Source organism: Humulus lupulus, chromosome 1 (assembly GCF_963169125.1).
Source record: "Humulus lupulus chromosome 1, drHumLupu1.1, whole genome shotgun sequence".
Classification (NCBI taxonomy): domain Eukaryota; kingdom Viridiplantae; phylum Streptophyta; class Magnoliopsida; order Rosales; family Cannabaceae; genus Humulus; species Humulus lupulus.
The window spans coordinates 164,073,071-164,092,552 of record NC_084793.1 but is presented as its reverse complement, the minus strand read 5'-3'; the positions used below and the strand labels follow the sequence as shown (position 1 = coordinate 164,092,552).

The following is a 19,482-nucleotide window of genomic DNA, read 5'->3' as shown; positions in this document are numbered from 1 at the left end:
TAATAACAACATACCCAAATAATCGCTAAATAGCTACCCGTTACCCGGTAATCCCGATCACGTACTAACTTCCCAAAATACCCTTAGGGGCACCCTTAGCCGGGTATATGACTCCGTTGTGACTATTCCGCTCATTCGCTCCTTAGGACCGCCTCAGACCACACATCTCAATTACATATCCACAATACTGTGTTCTCAAGCACAACATACACACATAATCACATTTATGCCCTCAATGGGCCGCAATTACAAATATGCCCTTAATAACACGAACGAGCCTACATGGATATTTAATTCTCCTAAACATGCATATCTAGTCATATCATAATTTTATTAAATTAATCACGTACTTATAAACATTATCACAATTAATGACGTAATAATATAATTAAATCAATTATGGTCCTCCCGGCACGCTAATCAAGACACTAAGCCTTATTAGCAAATTTGGGACACTACACAATTGCCCCTTGCCTTTTTCCATTTGCATTGTCTAGTAATGGATAAAGACGATTTTTATTCTACTCGATTTGTTCTGCTCAACATTCTGCCCCGAGTCGCGCACGTGCTTGGATTCCTGCCAAGCATTTATTACGAGTCACATATTTCAAATTCTAAGTCAATCACGTGGGAAATTTTTTCTCTCTCCCTTAATCGCCTTGACTGTCTATCTTCCATATTCTTTTTGAAATATCTCCCTTCCCCCCCGCCCCCAAATTTTTGCCTCCTGCACTCACTAATTTCTTATTCCCCATTCTTCCCGAATCCAACCTGATATTTTATGCTTCCATCAATTTTCTATTCTAAATCTTCTTTTCCTTCAAGCAATCAATTATCCATGGCTTCTAAACGCTCATCCAAAAGTTCCACAAAGGCTTCGTCATCAATTTCCACCAGCAAACTCATGAAGAGTCCAAAAACCCTTGAAGAGAGATATGTGGAAGCGTTCGACGATCTGAAATACAAATGCACATTTCCCCCGGGCATAACAATCAGGCAATTGAGTGAAGAAGAACTCAAAAAGTGGCGCTTTGAAGATATATGTGCCCCTGACAAAATTGTTATCAAGCCTAAACACCTTGAACTGCTCCAATTTCCAATTCCTCATCTCTTGGTGCATGTCCTTGCAATCACTGGGATCCACTTGATGCAACTTGTCCCAAATTCTCTTCAATCCATTTATGGAGCAGCTATGACCGGTCTGTTACACAAAATGACAATTACTATTCAATAAATTTTCTGTTGATTCTCCTGTACTCAACATGGTCACACTCAAGACAAACGACCATTCAATGCTTACTTCCTCTCCCCCAGAAAGAGGCATTTCATGTTCAAAGACCACCTTATGGTCAATAAAAACTAGGACAATCTTTTGTTTGTAATTGAGGGCGACTGGTATCCCCCCTATGTTCCCAAAGATGTTTTCGTCCTATCTCGAGTGTTTCAAGAAGGTTAGTTTATTTTTCTGCATTAATTCATTTTTTTTGGTTTTCTCATTGATTCGTCAACTTTATATTTCATTATTGCTTTATTTTCCTTGCCCTTTTTTCCTTATAAAATGCCCTACGAATGTCACATGGTCTGAAAACCGTGAATCTCAGCTCTGATCATTATTAATGAGCATAAGGATGACCCAATTAGCATTGGAGTCCTATTAAAAAACCCAATGAAGAGCTACATGAAAAGGCTATGCTTTCCTCATTCGATCGATCATCATGCTACATTCGCGACAATAAAAGGGAAAAATTATTTTATGACCAATATCTCGCATGCGCATCATCGTATAAGAGAAATCCTAATTCCATTCCTCATGCCCCTTTGCCAGTGAACGACTTAACCATGATTTAGAGCATGGTTTCGAAAAAATTTGCTCAGTCTGATAAGGCTAAAGAAGTGGCTTTTGATTCCAAAGGAGGTTTTGATGTTGGCTCTACTCAAAATCCCAATTCCCACTGCCAATCTCACACGTTGAGTGAAGATGCTGGCCCTGTGGCGACCTCTGCCTCTCTTGACATCTTAGTTATCACTCCATCCAATACTGACCATTCATTTTCCATTGTGTCCAACGCTGCTTTTCACCCTGAAATTGAACACTTCAAAGTTTCCCCTTCTCCCACTATCCGTAAGTCCAAAAGAAAGACAACTGCACATAGGGATAAGCGTTCAAAGACTTCAAGCTCAGGTTAGAGCAGAAGTATACGGTTATTTAAATCATCCAATCAGCCTGGCGTATCTGAACTTCCACCTGCTCCCAAGCGTTCTAAGCTTTCTACAATCCCAGAACATATCGTTGACTCTTCTCCCTCTGCATCTTCAGCTGGCTCATTACCTCTTAGTCTAACAAGCTTCCCATCCCCAAAGTTACCACCCCTGACTTCCCTTCTATTGAGGTTTGACAAAGAGAGACGAGTCAATCCCAAACTCTTTGACATGTTAGCCAGGGATAAAAGCATCTTCACTTCCCACACTGGGTCGAGTTCTCTTCAACCTCCTCCCAAGAGTTCAGCTCAAAATACGCTTCTAGGTCCGAGCCTTGCTATGGTGTCAGACTCTATTGCCAGTTCTACTATGACTGCCCCACATCCTGACTCATCTTCTTTTGAAATAAGCTCTACAACCACAGAGCCAATTAGCCTTCTACGTAAAAACATCCTTGCTTCACACACTTCAGTTTCCTCCACTCCTGAGTTACCTCTAGTTACTTTACCAATTAGTTCATCCTTTGATTCCATTACTGCTCCAATGCTTCCCTCGTAGCTAAGCCCATTCAAACGTATTAACCTTCCCCTTCAATCCATCCAGAGTGCTCTACTCCTCTTAGTGCTCTTAAGCAACATTTAGGTTCAGACCTTCTTAACACTCCAAACTTCCACCCTTTAACGTCTAGTGAAAATCAAGGGGTCTTGATTGTGGAAGATTTCTAGGACTTACGTCTATCACAAGACTTCCCTAAGCTTTACAACTCCTCAAATACTACCACTATTGTTTGTGAATCAACATTTCTTGAAGTTTCTACCGCGCAACCTCTTGACAGTGTTTTTCTCCCTCCAGTTCCAATTAGTTTTATCACAGTCGATTCTACTGATAGCACTGCTTCTGCTAATGGTGTTGCCAGTGCACCTAATACATCTTGCCTTATCCCTCCCCCGAATGCATCATCTACGTAGAACAAAATTGATGCAATCGTGAATCTGGGAGCTGGTAACACTAAACAAGTTAAGGCCCCTTAATCTGTTGTGTAAGCTGAAGCAATCCAAACAAAAAGAATGCCACACAAAGCCTTGTTTGAGGAAAGAAAAATCTTGGAGCTTCTGAGCACATAGTTTGCAACTACTGGCCTTGAAATGGGTAATGTGTTAACGCCATCCTTTATTCAAGAGCATCTGGATGCTCACTTGACCATGGTAAAAAAATTGTACTGCTAGTTGTTTGTCCTTAGAACAAGTTATACTAACATTTGTAATCATTAGTTGATAATGATGTTAAGCATTGAGTATGCAAACTAATACTATTTTGCAATTTGTTAATATGTACAGGCTAAATATTATCAAGAACTGTACAAGTCCCAGAGAGATGTTGATGAAGCTGTGCTTCAAAATCACCATAAGATGGACATTGCGCTGCATAGGTCAGCCATCAAAACCTTACTCAACCATGTTGGCAGTAGCAGGAAAGCTCTGTTCGAAGCATAGACGAACTTGAAACATGTCGAAACTGCAATGCAAAGTTACAACGCAATGCAAACTCAATGCACTAAATTGAGAGAGAATTACCAAGGGTTTGAGGCGAAACTGGCATCTAACAAAGACTGGCAGAAAAAACACACTGAGCTTTCCAAGGAGCATGAAAAGTTGAAATAATTGACTAGGAAGACTAACGAAGCGCACAAGGTTATTTTCAAAAACTTATGAACTACCTACGATGACAACAAGTATCTATTGGAAAGTCTCCAATCGTGGAAAACGACACTTGAAAAGAAGATTGAGATCTTACAGTCAGATGCCATGTGTAACGCCTTGGATATCCAAGACCGCTACACTGTGTATTTATAAAGGTGTAGGACTTGCTAATCAAGTCATTTAGTTAAGAACATGTCTACAAAACCATTAATGAACTAGGGTTAATATACTTAGCATACCACATTAATCACATAGTCCATAGACATAACCAGAGAATCAACAAACCAACACTCAGCTATTCAGCATGACAAATCCACCAATCAATATTAATAATCAAATCACATGATAATCAGGGTCGACACCCTCTGTTTACCACACTGACTCCGGTCCGCTTAAACCGAGCTCAGTGCATAATAACCTGTCCTCAGCTACCAGTGGCTGAGCCGTGCCCTGTGTGCCAATATAAACTTCGACACTCTTAGGCCGTTTGATTATTATTCACATGGCATAATACCATTCTTTAATAAGCATACAAAACATGGAACCCTTAGTCCCATTATAAATTCACAACCGGGTGCAGTTTTCTTACCTTTAATTTCCAAGTGCACTGATTACGAGAGATGCCTTTTGAGCACGATCCGTTTCCTGAGCCCTAGATTAGTACCTAGTCACAACCAAGATAAGGGATACCATTAATAATTGTAAAAAGGCTTCCGGATAAGGTTTTAGCCTCCGGAACATCAAATTCCACCAAACACGGTAGTAGAATCGATCCCGAGCACCCTAGGTTAAATTCCCATTCTTAAAAACCCAAAAACACAAATGTCCTTAAGGGCCGAAGCTCAAGCTCCCTATGCCGCGGCATGGCCCCAACCAGAGGCTCAGCCTCGCCCAAAAACTGACATGGGCCGTGGCCCGCCCTCCATCTTCAGCACCCTTCAGCTTCAGAGGTTCGCGACACACCAAGAATTATGTCGCGGCCCGCCCCCTTCGAACCCAGAAAAACCACCATTTTTAACACTCAAACCTCACTCAAAACCACCCTTAACCATCCCAATAATATATTTCAATTATCACAAGCAAAAACCTAATCTAAAAGCTCATCAAAACACCATTTAAATTTCTGAAACCCACACATTCAAGAACACCAAAACCAGCCAGAAAAACCCAGAATTCAAACACTATGTCATAAATTGGAGCTTACCTTCACCGAAGAATCAATCCTCTAAACACTCACTGAGTTAATTCCCAAGCTTTTTGCCTTAATTCCACCTTTAATGCCAAAACCCATGAACACTTTAGAACTCTGCCATAACCACAGAATTTAACCACCATGCATAAAACTTATAGCTTACCTTAACTCTTGATTGAATCCTTAGCTAATCCTTGAGCTAATCTCCTAAATCACAGCTCCAATTCTTTGAGTTCCAGCCAAGTTCCCTTAATTTTCTGTAGTTTTCCTTTGAGAGAGAAAGAGAAGAGGAAGTAAGGTCGGTTGGCTTTTGTTCTACCATGTTCTAAATTTTACTTAGTCTATCCTTAGGCAATTAAGTCAATCCCGAGGCGCGGGGTACCGAAAACGTTCCCGAGGGCAAAACGGTAAAATTCCCCAGTATTCCCACCTAAGCTTCCTAACCTCAAATATATCTCCAATTATTTATTTCCATAACCCAATAACCCAAATAACCATCTAATACCTGAAATACCCCTTGACTTGCCCCAAGTCAAGAATTAGGTCTCGTTGTGACTTTCCCGCTAACGAGCTCCCTAGGATCGCCTCAAGTCGCATGCTGCAGATTTACCCACATAATAATGTGGTCCTCACAATTATAACATACAATCACATTTACGCCCTCAACAGGCTAAAATTACAAATATACCCCTCTAAGCTAAACGGGGCCTACATGCATACTAGTACTCGGAGACATGCATTTCATATATATTCATATAAGCATGCTTATCTCAGAATCATGCATTAAACTACTTAATTCACACATAAATTATGGGAAAGCTGTGTAGGATTAACTCTTTTATGGTATTGTTGCTCAGCCAATATCTTATACTTTGTATTGTGAATATGGGCCACCTGCTTGAACTCTTCGAGCAAATCTAAATTATGGGAAAGCTGTGTAGCATTGAGAGTTTCAAAAGCTGCTATTTCTGTGCACAAATTTGGCAAACTAATTTCTATTGGGATCACCGCCTCTGTTCTGTACACCATCACATATGGTGACTCGCCAATAGAAGTCTTGCGCGTTGTCCGTAAGCCCATAATACTTTTGGCAAGTCTTCCAACCAAGCACCTTTCTTGTCTTCTAAGTCCTTATTAATATTAGTGAAAATTACTTTATTAGTGGCCTCCACTTACCCATTCCCCTGGGGATAACTAACAACGAAAACCCCAAGTAGATCTTGAGCATTTGACATAGTTCTTTCACTTTGGCGTTACTGACTGGTGTCACGTTGTCCACCATGATCTCCTTTGGGATTCCAAACTAGAAAATAATGTGCTTCCAAATGAAATTTAATGTGTAAGCCTTTTATAATGTATTATAAGCTTCTTGAACTACCCATTTAGCATAATTGTTAGTAGCCAGCAGCACATAACGCTTCCCTCCATCAACTCTAGGAAATTCCCCAACTACGTCCATTCCCCATTTAGCGAACGACCATGGTGCAATTACTGAGTGCAGAGGATGGGTAGGATGGTGTATTAGCAATGCATGCCTTTGAAACTTATCACACATTTTAGCATACTGTCAAGCTTTGGTCATCATGTATGGCCAATAGTACCTTGCAGTTAAGGCTTTATGCGCTAAATTGCGCCCTCCTGAGTGATAACCACACATCCTTTCATGAATCTCCTCAATAAATTTTTTAGCTTCCCTCGGATTAAAGAATCTCAAATATGGGCCATTGAACGATCTCTTGTAGAGCAGTTCATTAATCAACACGTATCTTGCGGCCTTGGCCCGTAGGCTCTTTACTTCATCCTTGTTGTTAGGCTCTATTCCTTCATTCAGATAACATATAATAAGATCTATCAAACACTCGTTACTTTGCACTACTTTGAAGCACACCTAACAATCATTGGGCTCTTTCGTATTGAGCATAATTGATGACTTGCGAGTGCACCTGCCTAATGAAGCCTTTTTAGCTAACTCATCTACTCTGCGATTCATCTCTCATGGCACTTTGGTGAGATAAAATTGAGAGAACTTAGCTCGTAAGGCCTTCACGGTGCTCAAATACGTCTTCATTCTTGGTTCATTCATGTCTAAATTACCACTAATTGCTTTGTTAGCAATTTCGAATCAGCTCTGATACGTAGTCATTTTATACCCAAATGACATGCCATCTCCAACATGTATATCAGGGTCTCATATTCTACCTCATTATTAGTGACTTTTTCCTGTAAATGCAGAGCTTCTTCAATCCACAATCCTGATGGTGGTTCTAACACTATACCAATACCAGCCAAATGCGAATTCATTGAACCATCTGTGCTCATCACCCATACCCAGTCTTCCTTATGAGTTGCGCTTCATGTTCAGGCTCATCTTGAAATGAATTAATTTCCACAAGGAAATCTGCTAAGACTTGTCCTTTCTTTGATTTCTGTGGGGTGAATCGAACGTCATATGTAGAAATATCAATTGCCCACTTGGACATCCGTCCAGAAAAATTGAGCTTTGATAATATCTGCTTGAGCGGGAACTCAGTCAACATAGTCACTACATGAGTTTTAAAGTATTGCCTCAACCACTTCTTTACTGTCATAAGAGCTAGCACAAGATTTTCTAGCACACTATAACATGTTTCTACATCTAACAACATTTTACTCACATAGATTATTGGTTTCTACTTGCCATCAACTTCTTTAAACAATACTGAGCTTACAACCACTACTGATACTGCTAAATACATGTACAAATCCTCATCTTGTTCTGGGGCGTTCAACACTGGTGGTGAGCTCAAATATTTCTTTAACTCTTCAAACGATTTTCGCTGCACATCTCTCCACAATGATTGAATATTATTTTTGATGCCTTGAAAGAAATATTTGCATTAGTCTGACATTCATGAGATAAAATGACCCAGTGTTGCAATTTTTCCTATAATTTTCTACATATCTCGCAGAGTACGAGGTTCAGTTATTTTAGATGAATTCACAATTTGTGTTGGGATTACTTCAATGCCTCTTTTGCTCACAATATGGCCCAAAAAATGGCCCGAAGTGACTCCAAATGCACATTTGGCTGGGTTTAATTTCATCCTGTATTTGTTCAGCACCTCAAAACATTTTCTCAAATGTTCTAAGTGGTTGGCCTCCCTTTTGGACTTAATCACCATATCATCAATATACACCTCCATTATTCTTCCCAATTGGTCTGCAAAGATTTTGTTCATGAGTCAGTGGTATGTTGCGTTTGCGTTCCTCAATCCAAACGACATAACCTTATAGCAGTAGAGTTCATGCTCAATTTTGAGTGCTGTATGGATTCTTTCTTCTTCTGCCATTGGATTTGGTTTATGTCTGGGGCAAACCATCTTTGTATTTGCTTCACTATTGGAAAATGCTTATCAATGTTCATTGATGTGTCATAACTGCAGAATCTATGCCTGTCATATCCTTAGCTATCCACACGAATGTGGAAATATTCTTTTCAAGGAAGTCTATAATAAAATGTTTTTTCTTACTACTCATTCGGGCATTTACCAGCACAGTTTTCTATGAATTCTCCTCTCCTAGCTGCACTTCTTCCATTTTATCGATGGTTGACATTGGTTCTGAGGATTCTTCCTCATCCTCAAGTGCTTTCAAATAAGCTGGTAACTTACCCTTTGATTGCTATGCTTCACCCTCCTGCTTCTCTTCTCATGTATCTACTTGATTCACTTCTTTCAACAATACACAACATTTCTTCGCCTATTTTTGACATCCTTTTATATCAATAGTATAAGTCCCATATGGAGACTAACAACGCAACACTTGGTGTAAGGTTGAAGCTACTCCTTGCATTCTGTGCACTCAAGGTTTGCCCATGATTGATTTATAACCTAAATAAGAGTCAATAGACACAAATTCCACCATCAAAATACGCTATGCAGCGGTCACCTTTAACTCAATTGCTCCTTTCGGTACTACCTTTGTATAATTGAAAGAGAGGATGGGAACCGTTGACACTCCTAGTCTTTCCTCTGGAATTCCCATGGCCTGAAACGCGTCATAATAGAGAAGTTATGTGCTGCTTCCCCCATCTACTAATACTTGACTCAACTAACAATTCTCTACCTGCAGCATAATCACCAATGCGTCATCATGTGGGAGGGTCACATTCTTTAAATCATCCTCAGTGAAAGTGATGGGGTGTGTAGGGAAATATCGGTCAACTGGAGCAACATAATTTACTATGTGATGAAAATAGCGCATTCTCTTCACCCTTTCTTTTGTTCTCTTATCAAACTACATCTTTGCTTCTCTTTCCATCGAGGGCTCTGCATAGCTGAATATCATTGGGATCTGTTTTAATGGCTGCTGTGGTTGGTCTTCAACTACTGCCAGCGGCTGAACGTTCTGCTTTGCTACTACTTGCACAAGTGACTTTGGCGGAGTCCTGTGCTGTTGCGCTACATTCTGTGTGTTCTTAACATACTGTGATAATCCTCTTGTCCTCAAGATGCACTGTTCTTGATTATACAATGATTTGCACTCAGCAAGAGTATGACCCACATCTTTATGGAAATGACAATAATCTCTTCATTTTATTGGCGAAGTAATTTTGAATGGGTCTCTCCATATCAGCTTGTTTTTTTTTTGTTATAAATTTGATCCATAGGCACCATAGTTTAAATATGGGGTTATTTATTTTCACTATATTCCTGCATACGTTTCGGTCCTCCTCGATTTGACATGGGCTACTTTTGTCCTTCTCTTATCCCTCTTATCATTCAGTGGTGGATTCCTTTCTACGAGTTTAGTGATCAGTGCGGTGTGCCTCACCTCTTCTTCTCTAATTTCCAGTATTTAAATACCCCTTTAGCCTTAGAGACATCTCTTGGCGATATGCTAGTGGATGCTCATTCACTCCTTGGTGTACCAAATATAAATCACCCATCATTTTTGGCGTCTCCATATTTCCACCATATTGATGCACAAATAATTCTCCTAGCTTCACGAAGGAGTTAACTTATTTTGACTTTAACTACTTGAACCATCTTAGCGCTGGTCCTGCCAAGGTATTTACAAAGGCCCTGCATTGCATAGCTTCATTTTTAGTCTCCATCGCCATTTTTTGTTGAATTGTAGGATATGATTTGATGGATCCGAAATGCCATCGAACTGAGCAAATTTTGGCATCACAAAGTCTTTCAGCTTTGGTTCACTGATGATCCAATCAGTAAATGGTGACTTAAAGATGCCTTTGATTGCCTCATTGTCCATGTCCATAGAATTGCAAACCCCTACATTATTCATCCTATCAAGGACTACTTTCATCATATGCTCTTTCTAGTCAAGAGGCATCACTGGCATTGACGGCGACTGGCGAGCTTGAGATTATGTTTGAGCGATCGGTGTTTCTACCCTCTTCGCAGTATGAGTTCCACTTTATTCCTTTTTCCATTGTGATGACTTTTGTGCTTCTTCTTCGTAGATCTCATGCATATCCTCTTCCACTTCCTGTTGTTCCAGGTTATTTTCTAGCTGAACCTCATCACTTGGACCTGCCAAAGTGGTCTTTTCTCGGCCCTGATGGACATTTTTTCCTGTCGCATCATTGCCAACTCCATCACTAATTTAGCTTGCTGAGTTTCCATTTCCTCTATTCGTTTCTAATGTCGTTCTTATGCCTGTTACCGTCGTTCTTCAACCAAATAGAATCTGGCATCATCCTATTCCTTCATTTATTGTAGGTATTGCATCACCTTATGAAACTTTTGCATGTAATCAACTGGCGATGAATGGCTCACATCTTTATCTTGCTATAATTTTGATTACAACATTATTTTTCTTTACTTGTAACCATCAACTTAGTTTCTGCAAAAGACACAAAAAACAACAGTCATAAAGAAGTTTTGAGATTGTTTTCTGCATCATCGCACATTGCTTTACTGTTAGTTTCCCACAGACAACACCAATTGTTTGGGTCAAAATCTTCCCCCAAATATTTCCTTCAATTTCATTTATTATGGGTTCAATTCACTGTACTTCTTTGATGAAGACCACTTGAATCATACACAATCCGCTGGCATTACCAACATCATAAATGTGTTCTTCATTGAATTAAGTTGAATGAACAAAATGTGGTGTATCTACAAAAGACACTCTGATTCGATGCTTAAGTCAACACAATTCTCTCTCACTCAATTCTCAATCTATTCAAACTTTAATCAAACTTATGTCCCAATTCTGGTCCCTCTTCTACTATTTATAGAGAATGACAAAGAACAAGGCTAGGGAAGCTTATTGTGATTGGTCCATGTGTCCGGCTTCACTAACTTTCTTCCCGCCATATTCCGTTCTTCTCATTATGAGCTCAAATGCTCATTGATCCTTTCACTCAATCTTTAGCCTTCGACTATTCACGTGGTCCTTTTTCTTTGAGCTCAAGACTCATTAACTCATTTCCTTCACTTTGAACTTAGAGCTCATCAAACTGTTCAATCACTTTGAGCTCAGAGCTCATCAATCTATTCAACTAATTTGATCTCAGAGCTTATCAATATTATTCAATCATTTTGAGCTCAGAGCTCATCAATCTTATTCAATCATTTTGATCTCAGAGCTCTGTTGGTATTAAATGAGAAAAATAAGTGTTGTACCCTAAAAGTATGAGCTCAATTTTCTTGCTCAAGGTACAGTTGGCACATAATAAATAAAAGATACAAGACTTTAGAGATATTTCATTAACTCCATATCAAATAGCTCGAGGCTATGCCACTAAGCTTGGAACAGGCTAAGATCCTTCAGATCGTCTCAAATGCCAATGACAGAGATCGAGGTGTCCAGTGTCCAAATTACCCTCATCAAGTCTGAGCATTATCTAAGTTAAACCGTCCTACTCCAATCACATCTAGTTCGAGAGCTGCATCTAGCTCGTGGTAGTTCAAGGACGCGTGTATGCAAGAATCCCAATAGACTCAGATGCCCTATATGTGCAATAAAAGTGTGTAATCGTTATATTTTAAAGATCAATAAAATGAAAATAGACTTAGTTAGGGAATTTATGTATCCATTTATTTGGGAAGTTATCCAATTCTGTAAGTTACCATTTATTGTATAGTTACCCAATATTTTCAACCATAATTCACTATAAATAAAAAGTGGAATTAACAATAAAAGGGACCAACATCTTGTATGCCAAAACTTAGTTGAAATTGTAATAAACAATTTCATCAAGAGTTCCTAAACAAGAATAAGAATGATTCATTGACTAGGTGGATTTTAACCACTGAACCACATTAAAAACTTGGTGAATTTATATTTATGGTTTATTAACAAGCTTAATATCTCTAATAAGATTTCTTAATCCCCCATCGCTAAAAAAATTACATCAACAGATTGGTGCTTTCATTGAGAGCAGATTAGGCTTGAAATTTGTCAGAGAATATTCAACACAACAATCAACATGGTGGTAACTAATTTTATGCGCGACAATGAATCAGAAAGACTTAGTGATCATGGAGATTAACATGCGGCTAACCCTACTAGATAGGGCACCTCTATGCAGCGTTGTCCTGGAAAATAGCATGTGAACCAGGACAATACTGGAAGTTCGGCTTCGTGCCCTCCGAACCCAAATCTTGGATATTTGGTTGCCATCGAAACAGAGAATGCTCAGCTACGGAGCCACCTTTCCCAGGCTAACAGGCGAATAGACGAGATAATGGCTCGATTATCTCCCCCTACAACTGACAAGAATATTAGAAGGAGGCAAAGTGGGTCCGACCAATCTCGGTTCCATAAGAATAATCGACCCAACGTGAGCTGTTCTATCAGTACAACAACCCCTAGCTTCATGCCTTATGAATGGACTCCTAAAAATAACCCACCGCTAATAATCGTAGGAATGAACAAGTGGCTCACACCCCCAGAAATCAGCCTAGCCAAATAGGGCGAGCTGACCGAATCAAGAAGGGTGGAGGTCCCTGAAAATCCACCAGCACCTCGACCAGCAGCTCAAGTGCAAAGAAATGAGTCTGTGTTTCCACCATTCAAGAATTCAGAGTAGACAATGGGTGAGCTAATTTGGTGCGTCCCGATGGGAGTGAAGAGTATGGATGAGTTCTTGGATCGAGCTCAGGAATGGATCGATCTAGAGGAAGCAAAGTCTGCAGTCGCAAGAACCAGCTTGACCCATATTCATCTCGCTAGAATGGCGATGGGTGTTGTAGCCACGACTCAGCTCGTGGTTCATAACAACCAGGCAGGGAATCACAAAAGAAAGGGGAATGGTGAGGACGAACAGACTGTGTCGAGGAAAAATAAGCCTGGGACAAGTAAATTTCCATCTTCACTGTGTATAATGACCTAACAGATATGCGGGAAAACATTTATTTGGCTAATTCTACATGCCTTGAGTTGAAAAAGCCACAGCCCCTGAGACATCAGCGGGAAAAAAGAAACTTGGCCAAATTTTTTCGTTATCATAATGACATTTCCAATAACATTGATGATTACCGCCAAATAAAGGATAAGATCGAGACACTCATCCAAGCTAGACCATTAGCACAATATGCTCGGAACAGGGTAGCTCCTAACCAACCAGCAGTGAAAAACCCTCAACCAGCTCTTTTGGCTCTAGGTAACCAGATCATCCCTCCTCCCGTCGAAGGAAGGGGTATAGTCTTCATTGCTGGCACACCTCATCCAATAGGTACAAGTAATGGAGCTCAAAAAAGATATATTCAGGAGCTAAAGACCTACGGGGGTACAATATTTACTCTAGAGCAGAGGTTATCTAAACAACAACGATTGAATAAACAACCAATCATTCTTATGGAAGAGGACACTAGCCACGTCCAATTCCCTCATAATGATTCACCAGTGAGAACTATTCAACGTGCTAACCGAAGGGTAAGAAGAATCCTGATTGACAATGGAAGCTCGGTAAATATGCTATTCAGGTCCACTCTTGAAAAGATGGGACTATTTGGAGCTGATGCTAAAGTGACCTCCATGAATCTTTATGGGTTCTTAGGTGAAGGAATGGCAGCAATAGGAACGATCGAGCTTGTAGTAACTCTGGGAGATGAAGCATGAGTTATTTCCAAGATGCTCGAGTTCATGGCAATTGATTGTCCAATTGCCTACAACGCAATCTTGGGAAGACCAGCACTGATGGCATTTGAAGCCATAACTTATGTCCACCATTTGGCCATAAATTTCCCCTCGTCCTGGGGAATATGCACAGTAAGAGGGGATCAACTCGCTACCAGGGAATGCTACAACATTGTCATGAAGGGAAAATTATAACCCAGGCAACAAGCCATAGTGATAATTGAAGAGAATGAGGAGCCTCAGGCAATGGTAATTGCTGAAGAGGCAGAAGAACCTCAGATGGAAAAAAATGAGGTCGTCCAACCAGAGGAAATAAACCCAAGGATAGGTGAAGATCGATCTGATCTCCAAGCTTTAGAGGAGCTAGAAGAAATAATTCTCGATCTAGAGACACCTTTGAGAGTGGTAAAGATTAGAAAGAATCTAGGAGCCGAAAGAAAGAAGGACTGGTCGAGTTTGTGAGGAAAAACCTTGACGTCTTCATCTGGTCACACGAAGATATGGTGGGAATCAGTCTGAGTGTGATTATGCACACCCTAAACTTGGACAAAAATGTGCCTGCAAAGCAGCAGAAATGAACGCTATTGGGGAATGAGTGAGAAGAAGCTTTAGAGGAAAAAGTTGTTGGCCTACTGAAATACAGATTCATTAGGGAGGCAAAGTATCCAACCTGGATTGCCAACCCCATTCTGGTACCAAAGCCAAAGGAAAAATAGAGGACTTGCATTGACTTCTCTGACCTCAACAAAGCCTGTCCAAAAGATAATTTCCACTATCAAGAATGGATCAACTAGTTGACGCCACAGCATGCCATGAGCTCATGTCCTTCATGGACACATATTCTGGATATAACCAGATCGCGATGAACCCCGCTAACCAAGAGCACACCAGCTTAATGATCGAACACAATGTATACTGCTATAAGGTCATGCCATTTGGGATAAAGAATGCTGATGCCACATATCAGAGGCTGGTTAACAAAATATTCATGGACCAGATCGGGAAAAACATGGAAGTGTATGTTGATCACTGTTTTTCAATTCAAAAGCTACCAATAACCATGTATCCTATCTGGAAGAATGTTTTGGTTGCTGAGAAAGTAGGATATGAAGCTAAAACCTACGAAATGTACCTTTGGGGTCTCCCTGAGGAAACTTATAGGCTTCATAGTTAACTCAAGAGAGATCGAGGCGAACCCTGAAAAAATCAAATCGCTGTTAGAAATGTTGTCGCCTAGGTTGCAGAAAGAAGTCCAGAGCCTTTGTCTTTACCAGCATATCATCCATGTATACTTCCATATTCCTCCCTATTTGAATCACAAACATTCGGTTCACTAGCCTTTGATAAGTAGCACCTGCGTTCTTTAAACCAAAAGGTATCACTTTGTAGCAATAAAGACTCTTATCTGTTATAAATGAAGTGTGCTCTTCATCGGCTGGGTTCATGGGTATTTGGTTGTACCCAGAATATGCATCCATGAAGCTAAGTAGCTCGTGCCCCACCGTGGCATCTACTAACTGGTCTATCATAGGATGCGAGAAGTTGTCCTTTGGGCAGGCTTTATTGAGGTTAGTAAAGTCCACACAAGTCCTCCATTTTCCATTGGGCTTTGGGACTAAAACTGGGTTTGATACCCATATTGGGTAGAATGTTTCTCGGATAAACCCATTTGCCTTCAACTTGTCAACCTCTTCTTTTAAGGCCGCGTATCTTTCTAGGTCTAGTGCTCTCCTTTTCTGCCTCACAAGCCTTGCTTTTGAGTCGATGTTTAAGTGATAACACATGATTGACGGGTCTATTCCTACCATGTCCTCGTGACTCCAGGCGAATACGTCGAGGTTGGCTTTTAGAAATTCTACCAGCTTCTCCTTCACGATACCCGGAAGGTTTCTTCCTACCTTCAACTTTCTCAATGGCTCATTCATGACCGTGACTTCCTCCAACTCCTCTACTGGCTCTAGGTTCCTATGCGACTCGCGCGTCTAACTCATGAAGGTTTGTGCCTTCATGCACAACCATTGCCATAGGAACTGATGGCTTTATGGTTGTGCGTAGGGATGTGTTATAACATTCCCTCGCTTCCTTATGCTCTCCTTTCATGCTTGCTATTCCCCCGAGAGTTGGGAATTTCATAGCTAAGTGGTACACAGTAGTTATCACCTTCAATTCTCTTAGAGATGTTCTCCCTAATACCGCATTGAAGGCTGAGGCGCAATCTACCACGACAAAGTTTGCCATTATTTGTCTGGGTTGTTCTCCCATGGTGAGGGCTAACTCAATTGCCCCTAGGGGCTGTATTGAATCTCCTATAAATCCATACAGGGAGGTTTTGCAAGGCTTTAGGTGTCAGATGTTTAGTCCCATTTTCTCCAAAGCTGGGCGATATAAGATATCCACAGAGCTTCCATTATCCACCAAGACCCGGTGCACCCTCATGTTTGCAGGCTGGACAGTCAACACCAAGGGGTCATTATGGGGGAAATGTACACCCTGTGCATCTTCTTCGGTGAAGGTTATTGAGTCATTCTCACCCTTAACACTCTTTGGGGGGCGTTGCTCCAAACTTAAGATGCACGGTGGTGGGCGTCGTTTGGCCTCCCTGACATATTTGTCTGGCCCCTTCCTTGATTCGCCTCTGAATCCTGGCCCTCCGAAAATGGTCCTGACTTCCCCTTATACCTCTGGGGGTACCTCTCGTGCCCGTGTCAAGGATGCTCCTTCTTCTGGTCTTTGGTTCTCTTTGCAGAGGTATCTGCCCAAATGTCCCCTGCGTATAAGCTCTTTGATTTCTATTTTCAAATGGGTGCATTCTGTGGTGGTGTGGCCGATATCTTTATGATACTGCCAGTATTTACTGGGGTCTCTTTTTTATCAGACTTTTTTCATTGGTGGAGGCCTTCTGGAAGGGACTTGGTTTTCATTCGTGACGAAGATATGTTCCCTAGCGTGGGTGAGGTCAGTATAAAAGGTGTAGGGGCCTTGCCTGCGTTTGTCAATGCGCTGGGGCTTCCGAGGCCGATCATCTCTTGTCCCTTCATAGACCCTCTTCTTATTTGTACCGATTTGGCTTTCCCAGATTGAGAGTATTGGTGGGGACCGGTCTTTTCCGGCCTTTAGGCTCTTGTGACCATCCTCTACACGAATACATTTCTGTGCCCACTCGTAGAAATCGTCCAAATCTGTGACCTCTCTCTTAAGCATGTTATCCCATAACTTACTTCCCGGGCATACTCCGGCCGTGATGGCCATTTTTAGCTCCCTACCTTGGCTGCCTCCATATTGAACCTGTGGATGTAGCTCTTAGGACTCTCATTTTCTCCCTGTTTCACATTAGCAAGGCTGGTGCCCGGCATTGTGTAATCACACACAGCGTGATGTTGTTGAAGAAATTCATTAGAAAATCGCTGCCAAGACCTGATGGACCCTGATCGGAGTCTTTTGAACCATTTGTATGCAGGTCCCTTCAACGTGAAAACAAAGCAATGGCATCTGGCCCCGCTACTAATTCTCCTTAATTTCATCAGATCGTTAAATGCGTCCAGATGGTACTTGGGATCCGTATTTCCTTCATATGGGGTCATATGAGGCTCCTTGAAGTTGGCTGGGAGCTGGATGGCTTAGATTTCCTTAGTGAAGGGCGACTCATGGTCGAACTCATCATCGACGACTTGTCCTCCAGATGCGGTGACTATCTTGCTCCGGAGGCTCCTCATTTATGTGTTTAGGTCTTGTTTCCTCTTGTTCAAGGAGTCTCTCAATGTGGACAGGTTAGCGTTTCCCGCTCCTTTGTCTTCTTGGGGTGCCATAGGAGAATATTTACTTCCATAATTTCATCGTTTCATTTTTCTTTAATTCGAAATAACTTGGGATTTAATCCCATAGAGATAATAAATATTTTGTGTGTAAATTCGACGGAATGAATTACATTTTGATGTAATCGAATCAGATCAATATCATGAATAACAATATCAAACAAATTGATTCATCATCAAGAATTGAATAATATAACATAGGAAGATCTTTTATCCATACCGAATTCAAAAGTAAATTCTTAATACAATTACAATCAAAAAATGACTTTACTCTCTTGTTATTTCTATTTTTAATTCTTTTCCACCCATTCCATTCTTTTCTATAACCTACCGCCCTTTTTGGACAATCATTTGATGAAGTATCATTTTACACTTACATTGGTTGTAAACAAACCCAAACTAGCAATAGAATAAATAAAAAAAAATAAAAAGAAAAGGGATTCCTGTTGGGAATTAAATTCTCTTGTTTGTACTCCCTTTCACAAAAAATGGAAGGGATGAATTGCTCTATTTTTTATTGGATTTGGATCTATCGGGACTGACGGGGCTCGAACCCGCAGCTTCCGCCTTGACAGGGCGGTGCTCTGACCAATTGAACTACAATCCCAGGGAAATAACATAATAAAATCTACAGTCTACAATACATAGTTTTATGATTTCATTCTTTCAATGAATTTTTTTTTCTTTACCCTTTTCCTTAGACTTTACATTTCCAGATCTTGATAGGAATCTAGATCATTAGCAAGATAAGATCAAAACTTGTTGAAAAAAAGAAATAAAGACATAGAGTAAATAAATAGTGATAACGGTAAGATATATCAATATAAGAATAGAAAAGTTTGACTTTTGATTTTTTTGATGGGTATCGAGCATTTCTAGAGAAGAACAAATGGTTTATCATTTCATGGTAGATCTGTGAATTTTTGGGCCGAGCTAGATTTGAACTAGCGTAGACATATTGCCAACGAATTTACAGTCCGTCCCCATTAACCGCTCGGGCATCAACTCGGGAAGAATCAATCCAGGCTTAGTGATAATCCATGATCAACTTCCTTTCGTAGTACCCTACCCCCAGGGGAAGTCGAATCCTCGCTGCCTCCTTGAAAGAGAGATGTCCTAAACCACTAGACGATGGGGGCATACTTGCCCGACCGCCACGATACTATGATCATAGTATGAATAGTTTTTTGAAATTGTTAATATAATGGAAGTGTATGACTCAATGCAAATGATCTTTCTATATTTCACGATTATATATAATTTTTTGATAACTTCTATTCATGACTCGTTCATTCTAATCGACATTCTATAATTCCATGACTAAATCTATTTTCTTTTTTTTTTTCTTAAAATTAAATTTTTTTTTCTCTAATAATTAATAATTTTGTTTGGGGGACAAGCCAAATCACTTTATTAATAATTCGATGAACTATTTTTGATCTAGGTTGAAGTAGGTACAGGTATCAATCAAATGAATTTTGTTATGATG

The 19,482-nt window shown here is 40.4% G+C and overlaps 1 non-coding gene across 1 annotated transcript; it reads right to left on the bottom strand.

Moving 5' to 3' along the window:
- Nucleotides 1-18,526: 18,526 nt before the first annotated feature.
- On the bottom strand, nt 18,527-18,600 carry TRNAD-GUC (transfer RNA aspartic acid (anticodon GUC)). Its single transcript has one exon. It is a non-coding gene; the product is annotated as a tRNA-Asp (tRNA).
- Nucleotides 18,601-19,482: the final 882 nt, after the last annotated feature.